This window comes from Procambarus clarkii, chromosome 20, assembly GCF_040958095.1.
Source record: "Procambarus clarkii isolate CNS0578487 chromosome 20, FALCON_Pclarkii_2.0, whole genome shotgun sequence".
Lineage (NCBI taxonomy): Eukaryota > Metazoa > Arthropoda > Malacostraca > Decapoda > Cambaridae > Procambarus > Procambarus clarkii.
Window position 1 is genome coordinate 33,545,955 of NC_091169.1, and position 25,333 is coordinate 33,571,287.

Below are 25,333 nucleotides of genomic sequence, written 5' to 3' on the forward strand. Positions count from 1 at the left end.
TTATAGTAAGCCAGCTGGGCCACCCCCTGCTATATACACCATCTGTGGCTCTTAGAAGAAGCCAGCTGGGCCACCCCTGCTATACATTGAAAACTGGAGCACAACTTTTGCCATGTCTGATTTTTGTATTGTTACGTTGGTTGGGCTTAGGATATATTGTCCTTAGGAGGGTTATCACCCTTTGGGGGGGCTTATGACCCTCTGGGGGGGTTATGACCCTCTGGGGAGGGGGTTTATGACCCTCTAGGGGGGTTTTACCTAGTGTTTACTAACAACCTGCTAACATACATTAGTTGTGACCATCGTCCAGGACGAAGGAGACAATGTTTGTGTACAGAGAAGCGGACCTCTGTCTGAGTACATTCTCCATACTCTTAATCTGGTTTTGGGCTTAGCATCTAGTAGCATTTCTCTGACTAGAAAACGCTCGCAGGGCGATGGAAACTCAGGTCCATTCTGTAACTCAAGTAGTTATTTCAGACATGCAGCTGGTTGCACTGTTGTGGTCGAGCTGTAATATTGTGACCCAGAAGGAAAAGAGAAAATATATTACGAAAGTCTTGCCATGAAATAGAAAACGGGCGGATTGAAAACGCTTCCAGGAGCTTAGGCGAACGGATTTGGCGGCGTCTCGGTGCCAGTCAGTAGTCAAGTGGCCCTGACGCGTGCAGGTTGTCTCCTGCAGTCAGTTGGTGTTCGTGACGCGCGCCGCTTGCTTGTCAGTAGACAGATGTTCCTGAGGCGCGAGTTGTCTCTGTCAGTCAGAGTGTGTTGGTGAATACTGTCAGTAGTTTAACTTGTGCTACAATATACGAGTCCAAATATTTTCTCCTATTGCAAGAGGAACTACCCGCATCCATATTTCTCAGTTAAGAGGTATTTATATTGTTTTTTATTTACTGCATTATAATATAAACTACGCTGCCTAGGAAAACATTACAGCCGCTAACTTATTTATATCCAGCACACTGTCATATCCAGCACACTGTCATATCCAGCACACTGTCATATCCAGCACACTGTCATATCCAGCACATTGTCATATCCAGCACACTGTTATATCCAGCACACTGTCATATCCAGCACCCTGTCATATCCAGCACACTGTCATATCCAGCAACTGTCATATCCAACACACTGTCATATCCAGCACACTGTCATATCCAACAATGTCATATCCAACACACTGTCATATCCAGCACACTGTCATATCCAACACTGTTATATGCAACACACTGTAATATCCAACACACTGTCATATCCAGCACACTGTCATATCCAGCACATTATCATATCCAACACTGTCATATCCAACACACTGTCATATCCAACACACCGTCATATCCAGCACACTCTCATATTCAATACACTGTCATATCCAGCACACTGTCATATAAGTCACACTGTCATATCCAACACACTGTCATATCCAGCACACTATCACATCCAGTACACTGTCATATCCAACACACTGTCATATCCAGCACCCTGTCATATCCAGCACACTGACATATCCAGCACACTGTCATATGCAACACTGACTCATCTAGCACACTGTCACATGCAAAACACTGTCATATCCAGCACACTGTCATATCCAACACTGTCTCATCCAGCACACTGTCACATGCAGCACACTGTCACATGCAGCACACTGTCATATCCAGCATACTGTCACATCCAGCACACTGTCATATCCAGCACCCTGTCATATCCAGCACACTGTCACATCCAGCACATTGTCATATCCAGCACAGTGACATATCCAACACACTGTCATATCCAGCACAATGTCATATCCAACACACTGTCATATCCAGCACATTGTCATATCCAGCACACTGTCATATCCAGCACATTGTCATATCCAACACAATGTCATATCCAGCACACTATCACATCCAGCACACTGTCATATCCAACACACTGTCATATCTAACACCTTGTCATATCCAACACAATCATATCCAGCACCCTTTCATATCCAGCACACTCACATCCAGCACACTGTCATATCCAACGCACTGTCATATCCAACATACTGTCATATCCAGCACACTGTCATATCCAGCACACTGTCATATTCAGCACAATGTCATATCCAGCACGTTGTCATCCAGCACCCTGTCATAACCAGCACACTGTCATATCCAACACACTGTCATAGCCAACACACTGTCATATCCAGCACACTGTCATATCCAACCCAATGTCATATCCAGCACACTGTCATATCAAACACACTGTCATATCAAACACACTACCATATCCAACACCCTGTCATACCAACACACTGTCATATCCAACACATTGTCATATCACACACACGGTCACATCCAGCACACTGTCATATCCAGCACACTGTCATATCCAACACACTGTCACATCCATCACACTGTCATATCCAACTCACTGTCATATCCAACACATTCACATCCAGAACACTGTCATATGCAGCACCCTGTCATATCCAGCACACTGTCACATCCAGCACACTGTCATATACGAAACACTGTCATATACAACACCTTGTCATATCCAACACACTGTCATATCCAGCACCCTGTCAAATTCAGCACCCTGTCATATCCAGCACCCTGTCATATCCAGCACACTGTCATATCCAACAATGTCACATCCAGCACACAGTCGTATCCAGCACCCTGTCATATCCAACAAACTGTCACATCCAGCACCCTGTCAAATTCAAAACCCTGTAATATCCAGCACCCTGTCATATCCAGCCCACTGTCATATCAAACACACTGTCATATGCAGCACACTGTCATATTCAACAGTGTCATATCCTACTCAGTGTCATATCCAGCACACTGTCATTTCCAACACACAGTCATTTCCAGCACACTGTCATATCAAACACACTGTCATATCCAACAATGTCACATCCAGCACACAGTCGTATCCAGCACCCTGTCATATCCAACAAACTGTCACATCCAGCAAACTATCATATCCAGCACGCTGTCATATCTAGCACACTGTCATATCCAGCACACTGTCGTATCCAACACTGTCATATCCAACACACTGTCATATCCAGCACACTCATATCCAACACTGTCATATCCAGCACACAATTTAATATTCAGCACACTGTCATATCCAGCACACTGTCATATCCAGCACACTGTCATATCCAGCTCACTGTGATATCCAACACTGTCATGTCCAACACACTGTCATATCCAACACAGTGTAATATTCAACACACTGTCATATCCAGCACACTGTCATTTCCAACACACTGTCATATCCAACACACTGTCATATCTAGCACACTTTCATATCCAACGCACTGTCATTTCCAACACACTGTCATATCCAGCACACTGTCATATCCAGCACCCTGTCATATCAAGCACCCTGTCATATCCAGCACACTTTCATATCCAGCATACTGTCATATCCAGCACACAGTCATATCCTACTCACTGTCACATCCAACACACTGTCATATCCAACACACTTTCATATCCAGCATACTGTCATATCAGTCACCTTGTCATGTCTAACACACACTGTCATATCCCACATATCCAGCACACTGTCATATCCCACTCACTGTCACATCCAGCACACTGTCATATCCAACACACTGTCATATCCAACACACTGTCACATCCAGCACACTCTCATATCCAGCACACTGTCATATCCAACACACTGTCATATCCAACACAATGTTATATCCAACACACTGTCACGTCCAGCACACTGTCATATCAGTCACCTTGTCATGTCTAACACACTGTCATGTCCAATTCACTGTAACATCCAGCACACTGTCATATCGAACCCACTGTCATATCGAACTCCCTGTCATATCCAACACACTGTCATATCGAACACACTGACACATACAAGCACACTCTCATATCTAGCACACTGTCATATCCAGCACACTGTCATATCTCGCACACTGTCATATCTAGCACACTGTCATATCTAGCACACTGTCATATCCAGCAAACTGTCATATCCAGCTCACTGTTATATCTAGCACACTGTCATATCCAGCACACTGTCATATCCAGCACACTGTCATATCCAGCACCCTGTCATATCTAGGACACTGTCATATGCAGCACACTGTCGTATCCAACACACTGTCATATCCAGCACACTGTCATATCTAGCACACTGTCATATCCAGCACACTGTCATATCCAGCACACTGTCATATCCAACACCTTCATATCCAGCACACTGTCATATCCAGCACACTGTCATATCCAACACACTGTCATATCCAACACACTGTCATATCCAACACACTGTCATATCCAACACACTGTCATATCTAGCACACTGTCATATCACACTCACTGTCACATCCAGCACACTGTCATATCCAACACAATGTCATATCCAACACAATGTCATATCCAACACACTGTCATATCCAGCACACTCTCATATCCAGCACACTGTCATATCCAACACATTGTCATATCCAGCAAACTGTCATATCCAGCTCACTGTTATATCTAGCACACTGTCATATCCAGCACACTGTCATATCCAGCACACTGTCATAGCCAGCACCCTGTCATATCTAGGACACTGTCATATGCAGCACACTGTCGTATCCAACACACTGTCATATCCAGCACACTGTCATATCTAGCACACTGTCATATCCAACACCTTCATATCCAGCACCCTGTCATATCCAGCACACTTTCATATCCAGCATACTGTCATATCCAGCACACAGTCATATCCAGCACACAGTCATATCCTATTCACTGTCACATCCAACACACTGTCATATCCAACACACTTTCATATCCAGCATACTGTCATATCCAGCACACTGTCATATCCCACTCACTGTCACATCCAGCACACTGTCATATCCAACACACTGTCATATCCAACACACTGTCACATCCAGCACACTCTCATATCCAGCACACTCTCATATCCAACACACTGTCATATCCAACACAATGTTATATCCAACACACTCTCACGTCCAGCACACTGTCATATCAGTCACCTTGTCATGTCTAACACACTGTCATATCCAACTCACTGTCACATCCAGCTCACTGTCATATCAAACACACTGTCATATCCAACACACTGTCATATCCAACACACTGACACATACCAGCACACTGTCATATCCAACACACTGTCATATCCAGCACACTGTCATATTCAGCACATTGTCATATCTAGCACACTGTCATATCCAGCACACTGTCATATCCAGCACCCTGTCACATCTAGGACACTGTCATGTCCAGCACACTGTCATATCCAGCACACTGTCATATCCAGCACACTGTCATATCCAACACACTGTCATATCCAACACACTGTCATATCCAACACACTGTCATATCCAACACACTGTCATATCCAACACACTGTCATATCCAACACACTGTCATATCCAGCACACTGTCATATCCCACACACTGTCATATCCAACACACTGTCATATCCAACACACTGTCATATGTAGCACACTATCATATCCAACGCACTGTCATTTCCAACACACTGTCATATCCAGCACACTGTCATATCCAGCACACTGTCATATCCAGCACACTGTCATATCTAACACACTGTCATATCCAGCACACTGTGTTGGGATCGAACTGTTGACAACCCAACACATTTAATTTAGGTTTATTCTGAATGTTTACCCTATGCTTCGTTGTACTACAACGGGGTACATGAATCTGAACAGGTGTCAGCCTCAGCCGGACCTATTGTCAGGTGCGACACACTTTGTGCTGATGTCTGACAAAGGACAAGAAAATAAGATGGTATAAAACTTCATCATGGATATATTCGGATATATCTCTATTCACCTTATATACAATATATTACATGTATATATATATATGTGTGCATTGTACACAAGTACAGTTATATATATATATATATATATATATATATATATATATATATATATATATATATATATATATATATATATATATATATATAGAGAGAGAGAGAGAGAGACACTGCGACCATGAAATGGTCGTCTCTTATCAGATTGTTCTTTCCACTTATAAGTTCACTTGTCCGTACTTTTGGACCACTATTCGGAAAATCAGCGCGTTACCTCCACGCCGATCTCTAAATCTCAAAGCTGTTATCTTCCATAACTTTCAAGAACGTCGACCATGCCTCGAGGTCCTCTTCCTTCGTGAGGGTGGAGCACACTAACAGTTGGATCCGTTGGTCACACATCCAAATGCGACGACAGCCTGTTGACTCAATGGAGGGGAGTAGATGTCTGTCTCTCCACATGCTCCGGCCAGCACACGTTACCTCGCCCGGTGGTTCTGATTGGCTAACAGAAATTCCTGCCACCGGACGAGCCATACCGTGCTGACCGTTAACGACCTCCATGGTTGTTAACCTCGTTCTTCCTGTAATAATGAACGTATGACTTAAATAATCGTGCCTTTATGCGATGAAATAACACGATACGATATATCGTAACACTCCTCTCTCCTTAAAAGAGTGTTATTTCGGAGCATCCGCACTAATTTTCTCTATCGAATGTAGCATTATTCCTTTTCCGTCCATCCTACAAAGATTCAACTCATTCTAGTAATGACATGTCTTATCAGACATACCTTATCATTTTGTAGACATGGTGCCGTACCTACTGACCACTGATCTTTGGCGTACAGGATCTCCTTTGCCTCCGACTGCACACAAAATCTGTTTTAACAACAAATTATCTTTATTTAACAACAAATTATCTTTATGTATATACAAAAAATACATATGAACATTTTCTGAACACACCGCTTTGGACGGTGTGGCTGATGCACAGGTACTTACCTGAAGTCTACCGTCCTTCATCACTTCACTATTTTCTTTTCTAAAACGTTTTATTTCACACTGTCTACTGTTTTCTTTATACCATACTACGGGATAATGCGTCAGCCATTACGTTTTCCTTTCCTTTAATGTGTACTATATTTCAGTTATAGTCTTGTAATATTAGAGCCCACCTGGTAAGGCGCTGATTGGTATTCTTCATTTTATTTAAAAATACGAGGGGGTTATGAACTGTGAAGACCGTAACAGGTCCTATGCCCGCTCCCACGTATACCTCAAAATGCTGTAGCGCCATCACTAAGGCTAAGGTTTCCTTTTCAACGGTACTATATGCTCTTTGGTTAGGTAAAAATTTCCTAGAGAAATAGGACACTGGTTTACAAGTTCCATTTTGGTCCTGAGTCAAAACAGCGCCCGCACCTACATCACTTGCATCGACAAAGAGGAAAAATGGCTTCTGAAAATCGGGTGACGTGATACAAGCATTTCCTCCCTTAGCTTCCTTTATATATTCTTCAAATTCTAATTTCTGGACAGCTATAAACTCTGGTTTGCTTACCTTTATGTGGGATGGTAATTGTGGTCTTACTTCCACTCTCGCTGTACTTGGTGCTGCATGTTCCTCGAACAAACCTTTTAGTCCAAAATCCACCTCTTCCTCCTCCATTGCAGAAGATACGTCCATCCTCTCTGGCACATCTCTTAGTCGAGCACTCTGCGCTCGGGTTACGACGCAGGCCGGATATACTTCTATTTATCATCTTCCGAGGGATCATCCAGAATACTGGCGAGCGTTATGTTATTACATTTTTCATCTTCCACATTGTTTTGATGTCCGTTTGGTACATCACTGCGCAGTACCTCTGGCAACACACTTGAGCCACACAAATCGTTGCCCAAGATGACATGTACTCCAGGAATGGGTATGTCCGAGCACACTCCTAACATCACTTCATCTGTAAAGTAATCAGAGGTTAGCTTTACTGTACACACAGGTATATCCATCTCTGAATTTATACCCCGTACCTTAATTATTTGTCCATTTATACAAGATCTGTACTCAGGAATCAAGCTTTTCAGTATTAAACTCTGATTCGCTCCTGTGTCACGTAATATTGTGACTTGTTGATCAGGCTGACCCCCAATGCTCACCATACCTTTGCTAATGAAAGGGTTATATCCTTTCGTAATGGACATCTTCTCCTGGGGCAATTCCTCCTTTAAATTTATATAAGGACTTCTGTATTTACTTACTGTGAGGGACACCACTCTTCTGCCTTGCCTACACTCTTTACTTAAGTGTCCAGGCTTGTTACATGTGTAGCATATTACCTGAGAAGAGAATCCTCGTCCTCTCGAACTACGTTGTTCATTATAATAGGATTCGCCACGTCTCCACTGTCCTGTACCTCGATATCTAGACGTTGTATTTCCTCCCTGACCCGAGGGTGCGCTAGCCTGACCCTCGAATGCGTCACCTCCCGACGGAGAAAATTCCACATACCCCTGACTTTGTCGGGCTATCGGCTTGCCAGTATATCCACGACCATCTCTACTGTTCCACGTATACCGTTTTTTACTACCCTGCAACTTTGCGTGACCTTTTTCTTCATATTCCTGGAGACTTCTGTAAGCTTCCGTAATTACATCTGCTTTGCCCGCTGCTTCTAAGAGTGTTTTTATTCCTGCTTCTTGCACCTTAAACCTGGTGTCTGGAGTCACCATCTCCAAGAATTTTTCCATTAACATCAATTGTTTCAAGTCTTCGAAAGATTCTACCGTTTCGGAACCCATCCATCTTTGGAATCTACGTTCCAAATCTCTGGCTGTTTCAGCATATGTGCTCCTTTGTGTCTTTTCCATTTCTCTGAACCGCTTCCGGTAAGCTTCAGGTGTCAGTAGAAATGACCTTAATACGCTGTTTTTCACAGTCCAGTAATTTTTACAATCTTCAAGAGAGAACTGGGTATAGGCCTCTCTCGCTGCCCCAGTCAATCTTATTTGCACCAATTGGGCCCAATCCTCCTCTGGCCACTGCTTTAGTGTAGCAACTTTTTCAAAATGCTCAAAAAAAGACTCTGACTCTTCTGGACAAAATTGCGGAACCTCCTTTTCACGTGCCTTGTGATCATATACTGCAGGCATAGGTGTGCTCTCTGAGTGTACCTCTCGCTCTCGCCTCTGAGCAGCCACAAATTTATTTGCTTCGATTTCCATTTGCTTCGTTTTCTCCTTTTCTAATTCTACACGCGTTTTTTTGCTCACTTTCAAGTCGCACTTTCTCTTGCTCCAATTTCAGTTTCTCTAACTGAAACTCTCTCTCTTCCCTCTTAATTTGAGCTTCCAGTTTCAAACGTTCCAATTCATATTCTAAACTTCCACTCCTATGAGACGAATTAGAAGACACTTCCTCATTATCTTATTCCCCACTTTCCTTTGCACTCACATCTAATCCTACCGCTCCTACATCTTCGCGTCGAGACCTTACTTTATTTCCAAGTTCTTGTCTCATATAGACCACTTTAGTCGACACTAATTCTATCTCATAGTGTTCGGCGATTTTCTTCAGCTGTTCTTTTGTACAGCTCTCCAAAATTAATGGGTCCTCTTTTGTTAAAAATTCATTGTACATGATCCATGATGAAACTTTACCTGGCTGGACACTTAGATGACTAGCAACGGGTGCTGCAAGTGTACACAGTGTGTCTTGCTCAAAACACTCCCGGACAGGCCCCCATCGCCCCAATAATGTTTGCTATCAGGGATTCAGTAGTTGAGTCCTTAGGCATGACACCGTTTCAATTAGTATATGGGCATACGGTGAGAAGTCCTATAGTTATGTTGAAGGATCGCTTAACATTTGAAGGTTCAAGAGATAATCTGGAAATGTATGTTCAAAAGTTTAAATGTAGATTGTTCAGGGCACGAAAGCTGGCGAAGGAAAATTTGAAAATATCTCAAGCGAACCATGGCTAAATATTACGACAAAGGTACCAAAAAGAGAAGTTTTAATGCAGGTGATAAGGTATTGGTCTATCTACCTGTAAAAGGGACGGTAAATGATTCAAAATTTTGTGGACCCTATATGGTCAAGAAGAAACTTGGTGACTTAACGTACGTAATACACTATGCCTGACAGACCGAGAAAATCCCAGATATGTCACGTAAACTTAATGAAAAGGTATTGGGATAGAGATGAGGATGGGCAACTAGACACTGCTGTAATGTGTGCAGTTTCCAATGAGTTTACGGAATTAAACCATAAGAGGCTAGAAAGAGCAGATGGAGCCCGAATTTCTAATTCTCAGTGATTACGAGAGATGAATGCACACTTGACATACTTAGATGATCAAAGGAGGCAGGACATAGAAGAGATTCTCATGAAATACCTATCACTATTCTCTGACGTACCGCGACGACACCGCGAAATTACGCACGAGGTAAATGTAGGAGGAGCTTGACCAATAAAGCAACATCCGTATAGAATAAATCCTGAAAAGAGAGAAATTATGCGACGTGAGGTAAAATATCTATTGGATAACGATCTGGCAGAATTGAGCGACAGTGATTGGAGCTCACCTTGTCTACTGGTGAAAAAGCCAGATGGCACACATAGGTTGTGCACGGATTACATTTCGGTGAATTCGGTCACTATCGCAGATTCGTACCCAATTCCTCGAATTGAGGATTGTATTGACCAAATAGGACACGCCCTAGTTCGTATCTAAAATTGACCTTTTGAAAGGGTACTATCAGATACCCCTCTCAGAGTGCCAAGAGAATCTCTTCCTTCGTTACTGAAGATTAAGGTAGCTACATAGATGAAGATGATAGCGAAGAAGATGGAAAATAAGAGGAAAATGAAGATGGAAAAGATGATGATGAAGAAGAATTTTTTGACATGTTTGATGTAAATTGCAGGAAAACAATGAAGAAATTTGACATGGCAATCCTCAGGCAATTACAAAATCAACTACTTTTGGAAATTACACCAAAGAAGGGTGTAATTTTGAAAGAAGGGTTTGTGGTTTCATATTTAGGAGACTGTAATGAATAGAATAAGGATGAACTGGAAGAAATCCCCAATGATATTACCTTTGACAAGATTGATAGACTATATGATGTTTCACTTGGACTGGATAGGTTTTTTCTTTAAATTAACTGCGCGAATGAAATATAGGAATGATTTGGTGTATTTTTACATGTATTATATCTACTCACATCTATATAATGAGACATCTACTCCCCTCCATTGAGTCAACAGGCTGTCGTCGCGTTTGGATGTGTGACCAACGGACCCAACTGTTAGTGTGCTCCACCCTCACGAAGGAAGAGGACCTCGAGGCATGGTCGACGTTCTTGAAAGTTATGGAAGATAACAGCTTTGAGATTTAGAGGTCGGCGTGGAGGTAACTGCGCTGATTTTCCGAATAGTGGTCCAAAAGTACGGACAAGTGAATTTATAAGTGGAAAGAACAATCGGATAAGAGACGACCATTTCGTGGTCGTCTCATATCCGATTGCTTCGTTGTACTACAACGGGGTACATGAATCTGAACAGGTGTCAGCCTCAGCCGGACCTATTGTCAGGTGCGACACACTTTGTGCTGATGTCTGACAAAGGACAAGAAAATAAGATGGTATAAAACTTCATCATGGATATATTCGGATATATCTCTATTCACCTTATATACAATATATTACATGTATATATATATGTGTGCATTGTACACAAGTACAGTTATATATATATATATATATATATATATATATATATATATATATATATATAGAGAGAGAGAGAGAGAGAGAGAGACACTGCGACCATGAAATGGTCGTCTCTTATCCGATTGTTCTTTCCACTTATAAATTCACTTGTCCGTACTTTTGGACCACTATTCGGAAAATCAGCGCGTTACCTCCACGCCGACCTCTAAATCTCAAAGCTGTTATCTTCCATAACTTTCAAGAACGTCGACCATGCCTCGAGGTCCTCTTCCTTCGTGAGGGTGGAGCACACTAACAGTTGGGTCCGTTGGTCACACATCCAAATGCGACGACAGCCTGTTGACTCAATGGAGGGGAGTAGATGTCTGTCTCTTCACATGCTCCGGCCAGCACACGTTACCTCGCCCGGTGGTTCTGATTGGCTAACAGAAATTTCCGCCACCGGACGAGCCATACCGTGCTGACCGTTAACGACCTCCATGGTTGTTAACCTCGTTCTTCCTGTAATAATGAACGTATGACTTTAATAATCGTGCCTTTATGCGATGAAATAACACGATACGATATATCGTAACAACTGTCATATCCAGCACACTGTCATATCCAGCAGACTGTCATATCCAACACACTGTCATATCCAGCACACTGTCATATCCAACACACTGTCATACTCAGTACACTGTCATATCCAGCACACTGTCGTATCCAACACACTGTCATATCAAACACACTGTCATATCCATCACACTGTCATATCCAACACATTGTCATATCCAGCACACTATCATATCCAGCACACTGTCATATCCAGCACACTGTCATATCCAACACACTGTCATATCCAACACACTGTCACATCCAGCACACTGTCATATCCAACACACTGTCATATCCAGCACCCTTTCATATCCAACACACTGTCATATTTAGCACACTGTCATATCCAGCACTCTGTCATATCCAGAACACTGTCATATCCAGCATACTGTCATATTAAGCATACTGTCATATCCAACTCACTGTCACATCCAGCACATTGTCATATCACACTCACTGTCACATCCAGCACACTGTCATATCCAACACACTGTCATATCCAACAATGTCACATCCAGCACACAGTCGTATCCAGCACCCTGTCATATCCAACAAACTGTCACATCCAGCAAACTATCATATCCAGTACGCTGTCATATCTAGCACACTGTCATATCCAGCACACTGTCGTATCCAACACTGTCATATCCAGCACAGTGTCATATCCAACACTGTCATATCCAGCACACTGTCATATCCAGCACACTGTCATATCCAACACACTGTCATATCCAGCACACTCAAATCCAACACTGTCATATCCAGCACACAACTTAACATTCAGCACACTGTCATATCCAGCACACTGTCATATCCAGCACACTGTCATATCCAGCACACTGTCATATCCAGCTCACTGTCATATCCAACACTGTCATGTCCAACACACTGTCATATCCAACACAGTGTCATATCCAACACACTGTCATGTCCAGAACACTGTCATTTCCAACACACTGTCATATCCAACACACTGTCATATCTAGCACACTTTCATATCCATCGCACAGTCATTTCCAACATACTGTCATATCCAGCACACTGTCATATTCAGCACCCTGTCATATCCAGCACTCTGTCATATCCAGCACACTTTCATATCCAGCATACTGTCATATCCAGCACACTGTCATATCCCACTCACTGTCACATCCAGCACACTGTCATATTCAAAACACTTTCATATCCAGCATACTGTCATTTCCAGCACACTGTCATAACCCACTCACTGTCACATCCAGCACACTGTCCTATCCAACACACTGTCATATCCAACACACTGTCAGATCCAGCACACTCTCATATCCAGCACACTGTCATATCCTACACACTGTCATATCCAACACACTGTCATATCCAACACAATGTTATATCCAACACACTGTCACGTGCAGCACACTGTCATATCAGTCACCTTGTCATGTCTAACACACTGTCATATCCAATTCACTGTAACATCCAGCACACTGTCATATCGAACCCACTGTCATATCGAACCCACTGTCATATCCAACACACTGTCATATCCAACACACTGACACATACCAGCACACTGTCATATCCAGCACACTGTCATATCCAGCACACAGTCATATCTAGCACACTGTCATATCCAGCACACTGTCATATCTAGCACACTGTCATATCTAGCACACTGTCATGTCCAGCAAACTGTCATATCCAGTTCACTGTTATATCTAGCATACTGTCATATCCAGCACACTGTCATATCCAGCACACTGTCATATCCAGCACCCTGTCATATCTAGGACACTGTCATATGCAGCACACTGTCGTATCCAACACTGTCATATCCAGCACACTGTCATATCCAACACTGTCATATCCAGCACACTGTCATATCCAGCACACTGTCATATCCAACACACTGTCATATCCAGCACACTGTCATATCCAACACACTGTCATATCCAACACACTGTCATATCTAGCACACTATCATATCCAACACACATTCATTTCCAACACACTGTCATATCCAGCACACTGTCATATCGAACACCCTGACATATCCAGCACCCTTTCATATCCAACACACTGTCATATTTAGCACACTGTCATATCCAGCACTCTGTCATATCCAGCACACGGTCATATCCAGCATACTGTCATATCAAGCATACTGTCATATCCAACTCACTGTCACTTCCAGCACACTGTCATATCACACTCACTGTCACATCCAGCACACTGTCATATCCAACACAATGTCATATCACACACTGTCATATCCAGCACACTCTCATATCCAGCACACTGTCATATACAACACACTGTCATATCCAACACACTGTAATATCCAACACAATGTTATATCCAACATACTCTCACGTCCAGCATACTGTCATATCAGTCACTTTGTCATGTGTAACACACTGTCATATCCAACTCACTGTCACATCCAGCACACTGTCATATCAAACCCACTGTCATATCCAACACACTGTCATATCCAACACACTTTCATATCCAACACACTGACACATACCAGCACACTGTCATATCCAACACACTGTCATGTCAAGCACACTGTCATATTCAGCACATTGTCATATCTAGCACACTGTCATATCCAGCACACTGTCATATCCAGCACCCTGTCATATCTAGGACACTGTCATATCCATCACACTGCCGTATCCAACACTGTCATATCCAGCACACTGTCATATCCAGCACACTGTCATATCCAACACACTGTCATATCCAGCACACTGTCATATCCAACACACTGTCATATCCAGCACACTGTCATATCCAACACACTGTCATATCCAACACACTGTCATATGTAGCACACTGTCATATCCAACGCACTGTCATTTCCAACACACTGTCATATCCAGCACACTGTCATATCCAGCAGCCTGTCATATCCAGCACCCTGTCATATCCAACACACTGTCATATCCAGCACACGGTCATATCCAGCACACTGTCATATCCAGCACACTGTCATATCCAGCACACTGTCATATCCAGCACACTGTCATATCTAGCATACTGTCATATCCAGCACACTGTCATATCCAGCAAACTGTCATATCCAGCACACTGTCATATCCAGCACACTGTCATATCCAGCACACTGTCATATCCAACACACTGTCATATCCAGTACACTGTCATATCACAACACACTGTCATATCCAGCATACTGTCATATCAAACACACTGTCATATCCAGCACACTGTCATATCCAGCACACTGTCATATCCAACACACTGTCATATCAAACACACTGTCATATCCATCACACTGTCATATCCAACACATTGTCATATCCAGCACACTGTCATATCCAGCACACTGTTATATCCAGCACACTGTCATATCCAACACACTGTCATATCCAACACACTGTCACATCCAGCACACTTTCATATCCAACACACTGTCATATCCAGCACACTGTCATATCCAGCACACTGTCATATCTAGCACACTGTTACATCCCGCACACTCTCATATCCAGAACACTGTCATATCTAGCACACTGTCATATCCAACACACTCATATCCAGCACACTGTCATATCTAGCACGCTGTCATATTCAGCACACTGTAATATCCAGCACACTGTCATATCTAGCACACTGTCATATCCAGCACACTGTCATATCCAGCACACTGTCATATTTAGCTTTCTGTCATATCAAGCACACTTTCATATCCAGCACACTGTCATATCTAGCACACTGTCATATCCAGCACACTGTCATATCCAGCACACTGTCATATCCAGGACACTGTCATATCAATCACACTGTCATATCCAACACACTGTCATATCCAGCACACTGTCATATCCAACACACTGTCATATCCAACACACTGTCATATCCAGTACACTGTCATATCTTACACACTGTCATAACCAGCACACTGTCATATCCACCACACTGTCATATCCAGCGCACTGTCATATCCAACACACTGTCATATCCCGCTGACTGTCATATCCAGCAAACTGTCATATCCAACACACTGTAATATCCAACACACTGTCATATACAGCACACTGTCATATCCAACACACTTTCATATCCAGCACACTGTCATATCCAACACACTGTCATATCCAGCACACTGTCATATCCAGCACACTGTCATATCCAACACACTGTCATATCCAACACACTGTCATATCCAACACACTGTCATATCCAACACACTGTAATATCCAACACAATGTTATATCCAACATACTCTCACGTCCAGCACACTGTCATATCAGTCACTTTGTCATGTGTAACACACTGTCATATCCAACTCACTGTCACATCCAGCACACTGTCATATCAAACCCAATGTCATATCCAACACACTGTCATATCCAACACACTTTCATATCCAACACACTGACACATACCAGCACACTGTCATATCCAACACACTGTCATGTCAAGCACACTGTCATATTCAGCACATTGTCATATCTAGCACACTGTCATATCCAGCACACTGTCATATCCAGCACCCTGTCATATCTAGGACACTGTCATATCCATCACACTGCCGTATCCAACACTGTCATATCCAGCACACTGTCATATCCAGCACACTGTCATATCCAACACACTGTCATATCCAGCACACTGTCATATCCAACACACTGTCATATCCAGCACACTGTCATATCCAACACACTGTCATATCCAACACACTGTCATATGTAGCACACTGTCATATCCAACGCACTGTCATTTCCAACACACTGTCATATCCAGCACACTGTCATATCCAGCAGCCTGTCATATCCAGCACCCTGTCATATCCAACACACTGTCATATCCAGCACACGGTCATATCCAGCACACTGTCATATCCAGCACACTGTCATATCCAGCACACTGTCATATCCAGCACACTGTCATATCTAGCACACTGTCATATCCAGCACACTGTCATATCCAGCAAACTGTCATATCCAGCACACTGTCATATCCAGCACACTGTCATATCCAGCACACTGTCATATCCAACACACTGTCATATCCAGTACACTGTCATATCACAACACACTGTCATATCCAGCATACTGTCATATCAAACACACTGTCATATCCAGCACACTGTCATATCCAGCACACTGTCATATCCAACACACTGTCATATCAAACACACTGTCATATCCATCACACTGTCATATCCAACACATTGTCATATCCAGCACACTGTCATATCCAGCACACTGTTATATCCAGCACACTGTCATATCCAACACACTGTCATATCCAACACACTGTCACATCCAGCACACTTTCATATCCAACACACTGTCATATCCAGCACACTGTCATATCCAGCACACTGTCATATCTAGCACACTGTTACATCCCGCACACTCTCATATCCAGAACACTGTCATATCTAGCACACTGTCATATCCAACACACTCATATCCAGCACACTGTCATATCTAGCACGCTGTCATATTCAGCACACTGTAATATCCAGCACACTGTCATATCTAGCACACTGTCATATCCAGCACACTGTCATATCCAGCACACTGTCATATTTAGCTTTCTGTCATATCAAGCACACTTTCATATCCAGCACACTGTCATATCTAGCACACTGTCATATCCAGCACACTGTCATATCCAGCACACTGTCATATCCAGGACACTGTCATATCAATCACACTGTCATATCCAACACACTGTCATATCCAGCACACTGTCATATCCAACACACTGTCATATCCAACACACTGTCATATCCAGTACACTGTCATATCTTACACACTGTCATAACCAGCACACTGTCATATCCACCACACTGTCATATCCAGCGCACTGTCATATCCAACACACTGTCATATCCCGCTGACTGTCATATCCAGCAAACTGTCATATCCAACACACTGTAATATCCAACACACTGTCATATACAGCACACTGTCATATCCAACACACTTTCATATCCAGCACACTGTCATATCCAACACACTGTCATATCCAGCACACTGTCATATCCAGCACACTGTCATATCCAACACACTGTCATATCCAACACACTGTCATATCCAACACACTGTCATATCCAACACACTGTCATATCCAACACACTGTTACATCCAGCACACTGTCATATCCAACACACTGTCATATCCAGCACACTCTCATATCCAGCACACTGTCATATCTAGCACACTGTCATATGCAGCACACTGTCATATCCAGCACTCTGTTATATCCAGCACACTGTCATATCTAGCACACTGCCATATCAGTCACACTGTCATATCCAACACACAGTCATATCCATCACACTGTCACATCTAGCACACTGTCATATCCAACACTGTCACATCCAGCACACTGTCATATCAGTCACACTGTCACATCCAGCACACTGTCATATCAGTCACACTGTCATATCCAACACAATGTCATATCCAACACACTGTCATATCCAGCACACTCTCATATCCAGCACACTGTCATATCCAACACACTGTCATATCCAACACACTGTCATATCTAACACAATGTTATATCCAACACACCAGTCCAGCACACTGTCATATCAGTCACCTTGTCATGTCTAACACACTGTCATATCCAACTCACTGTCACATCCAGCACCCTGTCATATCAAACTCACTGTCATATCCAACACACTGTCATATCCAACACACTGTCATATCCAACACACTGACACATACCAGCACACTGTCATATCCAACACACTGTCATACCCAGCACACTGTCTTATTCAGCACATTGTCATATCTAGCACACTGTCATATCCAGCACACTGGCATAACCAGCACCCCGTCATATCTAGGACACTGTCATATCCAGCACACTGTCGTATCCAACACTGTCATATCCAGCACACTGTCATATCCAGCACACTGTGATATCCAACACACTGTCATATCCAGCACACTGTCATATCCAACACACTGTCATATGCAGCACACTGTCATATCCAACACAACGTCATATCCAACACACTGTCATATCCAGCACACTGTCATATCTAGCACACTGTCATATCTAGCACACTGTCATATCCAGCACACTGTCATGTCCAGCACACTGTCATGTTTAGCAAACTGTCATATCAAGCACACTTTCATATCCAGCACACTGTCATATCTAGCACACTGTCATATCCAGCACACTGTCATATCCAGCACACTGTCATATCCAGCACACTGTCATATCAATCAAACGGTCATATCTAAAACACTGTCATATCCAACACACTGTCATATCCAACACACTGTCATATCCAACACACTGTCATATCCAACACACTGTCACATGCAGTACACTGTCATATCTAACACACTGTCATATACAGCACACTGTCATATCCAACACACTTTAATATCCAGCACACTGTCATATCCAACACACTGTCATATCCAACACACTGTCATATCCAACACACTGTCATATCCAACACACTGTCATATCCAACACACTGGCATATCCAACACACTGTCATATCCAACACACTGTCATATCCAACACACTGTCATATCCAACACACTGTCATATCCAACACACTGTTACATCCAGCACACTGTAATATCCAGCACACTGTCATATCTAGCACACTGTCATATCTAGCACACTGTCATATGCAGCACACTGTCATATCCAGCACTCTGTCATATCCAGCACACTGTCATATCTAGCACAATGGCATATCAGTCACACTGTCATATCCAACACACTGTCATATTCAGCACACTGTCACATCTAGCACACTGTCACATGCAACACACTGTAACATCCAGCACACTGTCACATCCAACACACTGTCACATACAGCACACTGTTATATCCAACACACTTACATATCCAGCACACTGTCATATCCAACACACTGTCATATCCAAGACACTGTCATATCCAGCACACTGTCATATATAGCACACTGTCATATCCCGCACACTGTCATATCCAGCACACTGTCATATCCAAGTCACTGTCACATCCAGAACACTGTCATATCCAACACACTGTCATATCCAACACACTGTCACATCCAGCACACTCTTATATCCATCACACTGTCATATCCAGCACACTGTCATATCCAACACACTGTCATATCAAGCACACTGTCATATCCAACACACTCATATCCAACACACTGTCATATCCAACACACGGTCATATCCAACACACTGTCACATCCAGCACACTGTCATATCCAACACACTGTCACATCCAGCACACTGTCATATCCAACACACTGTCATATCCAGCACACTGTCAAATCCAGCACACTGTCATATCTAACACACGGTCATATCCAACACACTGTCATATCCAGCACACTGTCATATCCAGCACACTGTCATATCTCGCACACGGTCATACCTAGCCCACTGTCATATCCAGCACACTATCATATCTAGCACACTGTCATATCCAGCAAACTGTCATATCCAGCACACTGTCATATCCAGCACACTGTCATATCCAGCACACTGTCATATCCAACACACTGTCATATCCAGTACACTGTCATATCACAACACACTGTCATATCCAGCATACTGTCATATCAAACACACTGTCATATCCAGCACACTGTCATATCCAGCACACTGTCATATCCAACACACTGTCATATCAAACACACTGTCATATCCATCACACTGTCATATCCAACACATTGTCATATCCAGCACACTGTCATATCCAGCACACTGTTATATCCAGCACACTGTCATATCCAACACACTGTCATATCCAACACACTGTCACATCCAGCACACTTTCATATCCAACACACTGTCATATCCAGCACACTGTCATATCCAGCACACTGTCATATCTCGCACACGGTCATACCTAGCCCACTGTCATATCCAGCACACTATCATATCTAGCACACTGTCATATCCAGCAAACTGTCATATCCAGCACACTGTCATATCCAGCACACTGTCATATCCAGCACACTGTCATATCCAACACACTGTCATATCCAGTACACTGTCATATCACAACACACTGTCATATCCAGCATACTGTCATATCAAACACACTGTCATATCCAGCACACTGTCATATCCAGCACACTGTCATATCCAACACACTGTCATATCAAACACACTGTCATATCCATCACACTGTCATATCCAACACATTGTCATATCCAGCACACTGTCATATCCAGCACACTGTTATATCCAGCACACTGTCATATCCAACACACTGTCATATCCAACACACTGTCACATCCAGCACACTTTCATATCCAACACACTGTCATATCCAGCACACTGTCATATCCAGCACACTGTCATATCTAGCACACTGTTACATCCCGCACACTCTCATATCCAGAACACTGTCATATCTAGCACACTGTCATATCCAACACACTCATATCCAGCACACTGTCATATCTAGCACGCTGTCATATTCAGCACACTGTAATATCCAGCACACTGTCATATCTAGCACACTGTCATATCCAGCAAACTGTCATATCCAGCACACTGTCATATTTAGCACTCTGTCATATCAAGCACACTTTCATATCCAGCACACTGTCATATCTAGCACACTGTCATATCCAGCACACTGTCATATCCAGCACACTGTCATATCCAGGACACTGTCATATCAATCACACTGTCATATCCAACACACTGTCATATCCAGCACACTGTCATATCCAACACACTGTCATATCCAACACACTGTCATATCCAGTACACTGTCATATCTAACACACTGTCATAACCAGCACACTGTCATATCCACCACACTGTCATATCCAGCGCACTGTCATATCCAACACACTGTCATATCCCGCCGACTGTCATATCCAGCAAACTGTCATATCCAACACACTGTCATATCCAACACACTGTCATATCCAACACACTGTCATATCCAACACACTGTCATATCCAACACACTGTTACATCCAGCACACTGTCATATCCAACACACTGTCATATCCAGCACACTCTCATATCCAGCACACTGTCATATCTAGCACACTGTCATATGCAGCACACTGTCATATCCAGCACTCTGTTATATCCAGCACACTGTCATATCTAGCACACTGCCATATCAGTCACACTGTCATATCCAACACACAGTCATATCCATCACACTGTCACATCTAGCACACTGTCATATCCAACACACTGTCACATCCAGCACACTGTCATATCAGTCACACTGTCACATCCAGCACACTGTCATATCAGTCACACTGTCATATCCAACACAATGTCATATCCAACACACTGTCATATCCAGCACACTCTCATATCCAGCACACTGTCATATCCAACACACTGTCATATCCAACACACTGTCATATCCAACACACTGTCATATCCAACACAATGTTATATCCAACACACCAGTCCAGCACACTGTCATATCAGTCACCTTGTCATGTCTAACACACTGTCATATCCAACTCACTGTCACATCCAGCACCCTGTCATATCAAACTCACTGTCATATCCAACACACTGTCATATCCAACACACTGTCATATCCAACACACTGACACATACCAGCACACTGTCATATCCAACACACTGTCATACCCAGCACACTGTCTTATTCAGCACATTGTCATATCTAGCACACTGTCATATCCAGCACACTGGCATAACCAGCACCCTGTCATATCTAGGACACTGTCATATCCAGCACACTGTCGTATCCAACACTGTCATATCCAGCACACTGTCATATCCAGCACACTGTGATATCCAACACACTGTCATATCCAGCACACTGTCATATCCAACACACTGTCATATGCAGCACACTGTCATATCCAACACAACGTCATATCCAACACACTGTCATATCCAGCACACTGTCATATCTAGCACACTGTCATATCTAGCACACTGTCATATCCAGCACACTGTCATATCCAGCACACTGGCATATTTAGCAAACTGTCATATCAAGCACACTTTCATATCCAGCACACTGTCATATCTAGCACACTGTCATATCCAGCACACTGTCATATCCAGCACACTGTCATATCCAGCACACTGTCATATCAATCACACGGTCATATCTAACACACTGTCATATCCAGCACACTGTCATATCAATCACACGGTCATATCTAACACACTGTCATATCCAACACACTGTCATATCCAACACACTGTCATATCCAACACACTGTCATATCCAACACACTGTCATATGCAGTACACTGTCATATCTATCACACTGTCATATCCAGCACACTGTCATATCCAACACACTGTCATATCCCGCTCACTGTCATATCCAACACACTGTCATATCCAACACACTGTCATATCCAACACACTGTCTTATTCAGCACATTGTCATATCTAGCACACTGTCATATCCAGCACACTGGCATAACCAGCACCCTGTCATATCTAGGACACTGTCATATCCAGCACACTGTCGTATCCAACACTGTCATATCCAGCACACTCTCATATCCAGCACACTGTGATATCCAACACACTGTCATATCCAGCACACTGTCATATCCAACACACTGTCATATGCAGCACACTGTCATATCCAACACAACGTCATATCCAACACACTGTCATATCCAGCACACTGTCTTATCTAGCACACTGTCATATCTAGCACACTGTCATATCCAGCACACTGTCATATCCAGCACACTGGCATATTTAGCAAACTGTCATATCAAGCACACTTTCATATCCAGCACACTGTCATATCTAGCACACTGTCATATCCAGCACACTGTCATATCCAGCACACTGTCATATCCAGCACACTGTCATATCAATCACACGGTCATATCTAACACACTGTCATATCCAGCACACTGTCATATCAATCACTCGGTCATATCTAACACACTGTCATATCCAACACACTGTCATATCCAACACACTGTCATATCCAACACACTGTCATATCCAACACACTGTCATATGCAGTACACTGTCATATCTAACACACTGTCATATCCAGCACACTGTCATATCCAACACACTGTCATATCCCGCTCACTGTCATATCCAACACACTGTCATATCCAACACACTGTCATATCCAACACACTGTCATATCCAACACACTGTCATATCCAGCACACTGTCATATCAATCACACGGTCATATCTAACACACTGTCATATCCAACACACTGTCATATCCAACACACTGTCATATCCAACACACTGTCATATCCAACACACTGTCATATGCAGTACACTGTCATATCTAACACACTGTCATATCCAGCACACTGTCATATCCAACACACTGTCATATCCCGCTCACTGTCATATCCAACACACTGTCATATCCAACACACTGTCATATCCAACACACTGTCATATCCAACACACTGTCATATCCAACACACTGGCATATCCAGCACACTGTCATATCCAGCACACTGTGATATCCAACACACTGTCATATCCAGCACACTGTCATATCCAACACACTGTCATATGCAGCACACTGTCATATCCAACACAACGTCATATCCAACACACTGTCATATCCAGCACACTGTCTTATCTAGCACACTGTCATATCTAGCACACTGTCATATCCAGCACACTGTCATATCCAGCACACTGGCATATTTAGCAAACTGTCATATCAAGCACACTTTCATATCCAGCACACTGTCATATCTTGCACACTGTCATATCCAGCACACTGTCATATCCAGCACACTGTCATATCCAGCACACTGTCATATCCAACACACTGTCACATCCAGCACACTCTTATATCCAACACACTGTCATATCCTGCACACTGTCATATCCAACACACTCATATCCAACACACTGTCATATCCAACACACGGTCATATCCAACACACTGTTACATCCAGCACACTGTCATATCCAACACACTGTCACATCCAGCACACTGTCAAATCCAGCACACTGTCATATCTAGAACACGGTCATATCCAACACACTGTCATATCCAGCACACTGTCATATCCAGCACACTGTCATATCTCGCACACGGTCATACCTAGCCCACTGTCATATCCAGCACACTGTCATATCCAGCACACTATCATATCTAGCACACTGTCATATCCAGCAAACTGTCATATCCAGCACACTGTCATATCCAGCACACTGTCATATCCAGCACACTGTCATATCCAA

The 25,333-nt window shown here is 43.0% G+C and overlaps 1 protein-coding gene across 2 annotated transcripts in view; it reads left to right on the top strand.

The window, feature by feature from the left end:
- Positions 1-649: 649 nt before the first annotated feature.
- LOC123755284 (alpha-(1,6)-fucosyltransferase) overlaps positions 650-25,333 on the top strand; it is a 316,917-nt gene continuing 292,233 nt past the window's right edge. For both annotated transcript variants that reach the window (XM_069327846.1, XM_069327847.1), the window contains exon 1: positions 650-876. The gene's annotated coding sequence lies outside the window, so the exon portion shown is untranslated. The remainder of the gene's footprint in view (positions 877-25,333) is intronic.